Raw genomic sequence first — 6,000 nt, forward strand, 5'->3', positions numbered from 1 at the left:
CCCAGGGACCTTCTTCCAGGCAAGAGAGATGCCCAGAGCAGGGCAGACCTAAGGCAGTTTCCCTGTCTGCTGGGGACTCCAGGGGAGAGAAACGTTGTCCAAGTCTCGCCGCTCTGTCCCTCCCTGCTGTTTTCCTGGCTAAGGAATTTAGGAGCCTCCTGCCTTTTCAGAATCTCTCCCTTTGCAGCATTTCTTATGAAGTCAGAATCCCATTTCCAGGCAAAGGTGCTTGGTCATAAAGATAATAAAGAGATTCATTCGTGATGGAGGGGAAGTACACAGCGGTTTCAGCTGCCCATGGGGCTTCACTTACTCATGGTGTGTGACAGACAATGAGCTCTTGCCCAAGCCTCCTAGATCGGAATGCTGGTGCCCGTCGGGGGGTCGCAGGAAGCTCTGGCCTCCTTGGTGAACACAAGGTCCCACACTTGCGCACATGGTCTCCGTGTGCTCCGGAGGCCAGCCTGGGGGCCGGCACCCACATTGCCATTGTTCTGCCTGGTGGCTGCCTTTGCAGCCGGATGGGTTAGGAGACTGGCCTCAGACCACAGAATTGCTCAATGCCAAGCCCAAGGCCTCCTTCTGTCTCAAGACTGGTGGGCTTTCCATAGCACCAGGAGCACCCTGGGTTCAACTGTCCAGTGGCCTGATTTGACTTATGCGCATTGATTGTGCTTCACCTGTGTGACAGTTGGCGAGGCCTGGGGACACAATGGAGGCTTTCCTAGTGGCTCAGATGGTAAAAAAAAAAATCTGCCTGCAATGTAGCAGAACCAGATTCGATCCCTGGGTCTGGCAGATCCCCTGGAGAAGGAAATGGCAATCACTCCAGTATTCTTGCCTGGAGAATCCCATGGACAGAGGAGCCCAGCAGAATGGTGAGGAAAAGACTCTGGTTCCTTCCCTCTGGAGCTTCTAGTCTAGGGCTGATGGTTACTGCAGATATGCAGGAGACAATGAAGCCTCTCCCTTCCTGCTCCCCTTTCTCTTGGACAGTTTGGAGAAAATGTGTGTGTGTGTGTGTGTGTGTGTGTGTGTGTGTGTTTGGGGGTGGGGTGTCTCACCTGATCTCTTGGAAGCCCTGCCCCTCACTGCCTCAGTGAGGCTCTCCCAGGGCTGGGCTTCCTTGGGCATCTTGGCCCCTCTTAGCTGAAGCCCCTGCCCGCCAGGGCTGATGGTGGGGGCCAGCCTTGCTGGTGCCCAGGGTGATGGCAGAGATGACCTTTCCCATGCAGTTGGAAAGGTCCAAGGGTTGTGTAGCAGGTTGACCCCGACCTCTCTCTCTTTCCGGCTTCAGACAATGCCAAGGGACGGGCTGGGGAGGCCTGGACAATGGTCTGCAGCCGGAATCGCCATTCCAGTTTGCAGGCCTTTGTTTCTGCTGGGAGGGGCCCGAGAGCTAATGAAAAGGTTTGTGGCTCAGATGTCTGTGAACAGTGGAGGAGTTCTTTCAGGCCTGACATTCCAGGCCCAGCCGGCCTCTGGCATTTCCCAGAAAAAGTGCCGAGGGAGGGGAAAGAAAACACTTTACCCACCCACCCACTTACCCACCCTGCCTGCTGAGATTCCTTCTCCCTCTGGCACTTGGGCTGGGCTTGAGCTCAGACCCCCTGCCCTGGGTGGGGGGGGGAGGGGAGAGGGGGGTGTGTGTGTGGGTGTTGGGGGGGTGGCCCAGTCCTCCGCCCAGACTCTGGAGGGGGAGCCTGGAGAGTACAGGGGTGGGTGGGGGGCATCTGGGAGGGGAGAGGGGTTTCTTCCATGGCTCCAGTTGGAATCGCCATCTGTTCCAAGTTCAGAGTTGGGGGTAGAGGAGGAGGGGACTTGGCTTCCAGCCAGCTATCGCCCCTGACCCTAAACCAAACCAGCCCTGCTGTGTCCTGGGTTGGGATGGTAAGAGGCTCTGTTCGCCCTGAAGCGGCCGCTGTGCCTGCGGCCCGTGCCCTTTCCTGCGCTCGGGAACAGACACCAGAGCAGCGGGCAGTTCTGGGAAGCGAGGCTGTGGTGAACCATCTGGGCTGTAATGCAAATGAGGCCTGGCCTGGTGCCTGGAGCTGAAGTGGCAGTGCCCCGGAGGGAGAGCCAGCAGGGGGGTGAGGACAAGACAGGCTCCTGGGCCCCAGACGCCCTTGGAGAGCCGGGATGGGTGGGGACCTGGTGGCTTGCCCCACGATACCCAGATGGGCTGGCTGCCAGAGCAAGGCAATGAGGGAGCTCCTGAGCTGACCCCGGCCCCTGGGTCAGATGCTCACAGCATCTGAACTGACCTCCCCAGGGTGGGTCTGCGCTCAGGCTCCCTGCAGGGACAGGGTCGCCAGGAAAACTTCCCGAGTCTCCCATCCAGGTGGTGACTTCCACCTAGGAAGGTCCCCAGCTCCAATGTGAATCACACATTGGCATGCACTGATTCTGGGGCAAGTTCAAAGGGATGTGATGTACCCTCTCTCCTGCTGAAACCAGCCAGGAGGGCAGAGAAGTGACTCAGAAGGACTGGGAGGTGGGAATCTCCAGGGGTGAGATTCCAAGGGGTGACCCTGGGGGCTGGCTCTCCCATGACCTTCCTTTCCAGCTCTCCCCTCGCCCCTGCTGCACTCACCTGAGTGGAGTTCTGAGTGTCTGCACGTGGGCACATGAAGATTTCATAAGACCCCTATAATTGTAAACAAAATTGCTGATGGCAGTTGAGATTTCTGGGGTAATTGGACCTATCTAGAGCCACTTCTTGCTCTTGCAAGACTTGTTTTACAAAACCATTCATTCATTCATTTCTTTTCTTTTTGGGGGGAGGGACCAGACCACGCGGCATGTGGGATCTTAGTTAGGATAGAACCCAAACCCCCCTGCACTGGAAGCGAGGGGACTTAACCACTAGACTCCCAGGGAAGTCCCTCATTCATTCATCTTCTTTTTTAAAATTATTTTTAAAAATAATTTTATTTATTTTTGGCTGTGCTGGGTTCTTTGTTGCTGCGTGAGCTGTCTAGTTGCAGTACTCGGGCTTCTCCTTGCAGTGGCTTCTCTTGCTGCAAAGCATGGGCTCTAGGGCGCTGGGGCTTCAGTAGCTTCGGCATGCGACTCCCAGGCTCCGGAGCACAGACTCAGTCGTTGTGGTGCATGGGGCTTAGTTGCTCTGTGGCATGTGGGATCTTCCCGGATCAGGGATGGAACCTGTGTCTCCTGCACTGGCAAGCAGATTCTTTACCACTGAGCCACCAGGGAAGGCCTCATGCATTTCTTTTAGAGTACTTACTACGTATTTTTGAGTACCTACTACGTATTGGAGATTGGTCTGGGAGCCTGGAATTTATCAGTCTGGGCCCTCAAGGAGCTTAGATTCTTTCCAGAAGAAAAAGGTTCTCCTACAATCTATGTCATGATTAATTAATTGCAACTGTGTTAAGTACTCGGTGAAGTCTCGGGGGCTATAGCATACTATGGGGACCCCCAGTCTGTGGGTGAGGGGGACAACTGGGGGGAATCCCTGAGGAAGGGGCACGTGCAGACTGATGGGAAGCTGAGGTCTGGAGAGGTCTCCTCCCCACGTCTCCCAGCTCGCAGGTGCTAGGAGCAAGCGGAGCTTTGGGACAGACACACCACCAGCTCCAGGGCGCCCAGGCTCTGCCACTGAGCATCTTCCTACTGTCCACTTCTGTCTCCCTTCGCACTCTCCCCACTGCCCACCAGGGACAGAAGCCTTAGCTCAGCTTCTGAGCTCAACCTGAGACACCTCCAAGCAGAGAAGATGGTCTATTCTACTCCATTCTACGGGAGAAGAATCAGGCGCATCCTCTGACTTCTGGAACTTTGTAAACCTCAAAGATGTTTCATGAACAGGCAGCACGGCTGTTTGCACAGCCGCAGTCCAACATCTGCAACATACAGATGAACTGCTGTGGCCTGCTACAATTACCTTTCCTCCTGCGTAACTGGGGCATTTTATATATTTCCAAAGATGCATGCAAAGTGATGAGTTACACACTGAATGCAGCTCAGAATTTAAAACTTTTGAAAGGGAAAGTGTTAGTCACTCAGTCATGTTTGACTCTTTGTGACCGCATGGACTGTAGCCTTCCAGGCTCCTCTGTCCATGGGATTCTCCAGGCAAGAATACTGGAGTGGGTTGCCGTTTTCTCCTCCAGGGGATCTTCCCTACTCAGGGATCGAATCTGGCTGTCCCGTGTCACAGGCAGATTCTTTACCATCTGAGCCAGAGACAACATTTAAAAACCTGGAAATTTCACATTTGCGTTTGACTTGAGGGTTTTCTTTGGACCGATCTGGCAGGTCTAGGTGGACCCTCTAGTTGGGACCAGAGCTCTCCAGCTCTGCATAGCCCACCTCCCAGGATGACTGCCCTCCCCATACTCCTCTCCCTGCCAAGAGCTACAGGCACGGAGGTGGCATCTCCACCTGGCCTGTGTCCTCCCACCTCTCTAGGCTAAGGGGCGAGAAGGGCGATTGACTTCGGGGGATTTCCTTTGAGTGTCTTTCCTAAATTCCAGGAGGCTGAATATAAATCAAGCCTGGGCCTGGGCGTCTGAAGCCTCATCTCTCACCTGCTGGAGCCTGGTCTGACTTCGTCTCATCTCAACAAGAAGACTTGTCCTGCTGGAGACTCTGCTGCCAGCCCTGGAGCTCACCTAGCCTCTTGCACCATGCGGACTGAGCAGGGAGAAGCAGGGAAGGTGGGGTTCCTCCAGGGAGCCCCCCAGCAGCTCACCTCCACCACCCAAGCGGGGCCCGGGGATCCTGGGATTCCCTGGGACGTAACTGGCCACCGGCCACTGTGTTTCCCCACGGGCTGGGCTGCTGGATCACGAGGAGGCCTCCAGCTCCTGGTTGGGGTGGCGCTGGCTGCCTGCCACACCACAAAAGGCTGAGATTCCCCTGAAGCTGAGAGCTGCATTTATCTCTCACCGGGACAGAGAAACAAACCGGCATGCTTTGCCCAGGAGGCATTTCCAGAAATTTGGGTTCTGGCTTCTTGTTGATGAAATGCCAGATTATCCTGGCCCTCTTTGTGGTGAGAGAGAGCCATTGAGCAATAGGTGTTTTGTTTTGCAGATGACAAGATCTTCAACACTGAAAAGTTTAAATGATAGATGCAAGAATCTTGACCACATCCCCACCCCTGTCAGCAAGGTTGATGGTTTGAACTCAGTGGCTTGGACAATTTGTCCCTCACCACCCGCAATTCCAACCGACTCGGACCCTAGGTGCCAGAAGACCTCTTCTCTTAGGGCCCTACAGGCCCTGTGGGGTCTCTGCCAGGTCCATGGCTGCAATACAGGGAAACGCTGTTTTCTGAAGCAGACATTGGGATACTACAGTGCAGAGCTGGCAGTATGCTTTTGTAAATAAAGTTTTATTGAAAATACAACCTCATTGGTTTGTTTTGCTTGTGGCTTTTGCACCAGACTTGAGTAGATGCCACTGAAATTATCTGGCCTTCAGTATTTACCATTGAGCCTTTTAAGAAAATATTTGGCAACTCCTGCTCTGGGGGGACAGAAGCCTGTCTCATGCCAGGGAGGACAGGGGTCAGGTCTTAACTTTGGGGAGGAAGAGTATCAAGGGCTCCACAAGCCACGACTACCGAAGCCCGCATGCTCTAGAGCCTGTGCTCTGCAACAAGAGAAACCACTGCAAAAAGAAGCCCGTGTACCGCAAGTCAAGTCCATGCACAACAATGAAGACCCAGCACAGCCAAAAATAAATAATAATTAAAAAAAAATTAGAGTATCAGGGTCTGGGAAAGATCAGAGTAACAGCTCAGTGGGGAGAGCACACCCCAGGGAAAATGAAGGCAAGAGAAGGGCTGGTGGCTGGAAGGGAGACCTAGGGGGGTCTCTGAGGTGCCAGGTTTGCAAAGTGATCTGTGGCAGCAGGTCAGTAAAATCCCAGGAGACCAAGCTGCGGTCGCCCCCATTTCCTCCTGCCGCGGAGGCTCCAGGGCTCACAGATCCTACCCTCAGTGCGTTTGTCAAGCATGAGTGAACGAGC

The 6,000-nt window shown here is 54.4% G+C and overlaps 1 long non-coding RNA gene across 10 annotated transcripts in view; it reads left to right on the plus strand.

The window, feature by feature from the left end:
• The window catches only part of LOC129648705 (uncharacterized), a 28,047-nt gene extending 22,688 nt beyond the window's left edge, over window positions 1-5,359 (plus strand). For all 10 annotated transcript variants that reach the window (XR_008712842.1, XR_008712843.1, XR_008712847.1 and 7 more), the window contains 2 exons: window positions 4,500-4,682; window positions 5,062-5,359. This is a non-coding gene — a long non-coding RNA (uncharacterized LOC129648705). The remainder of the gene's footprint in view (window positions 1-4,499; window positions 4,683-5,061) is intronic.
• The last annotated feature ends 641 nt before the right edge of the window (window positions 5,360-6,000 follow it).

Source organism: Bubalus kerabau, chromosome 4 (genome assembly GCF_029407905.1).
Source record: "Bubalus kerabau isolate K-KA32 ecotype Philippines breed swamp buffalo chromosome 4, PCC_UOA_SB_1v2, whole genome shotgun sequence".
Classification (NCBI taxonomy): Eukaryota; Metazoa; Chordata; class Mammalia; order Artiodactyla; family Bovidae; genus Bubalus; species Bubalus kerabau.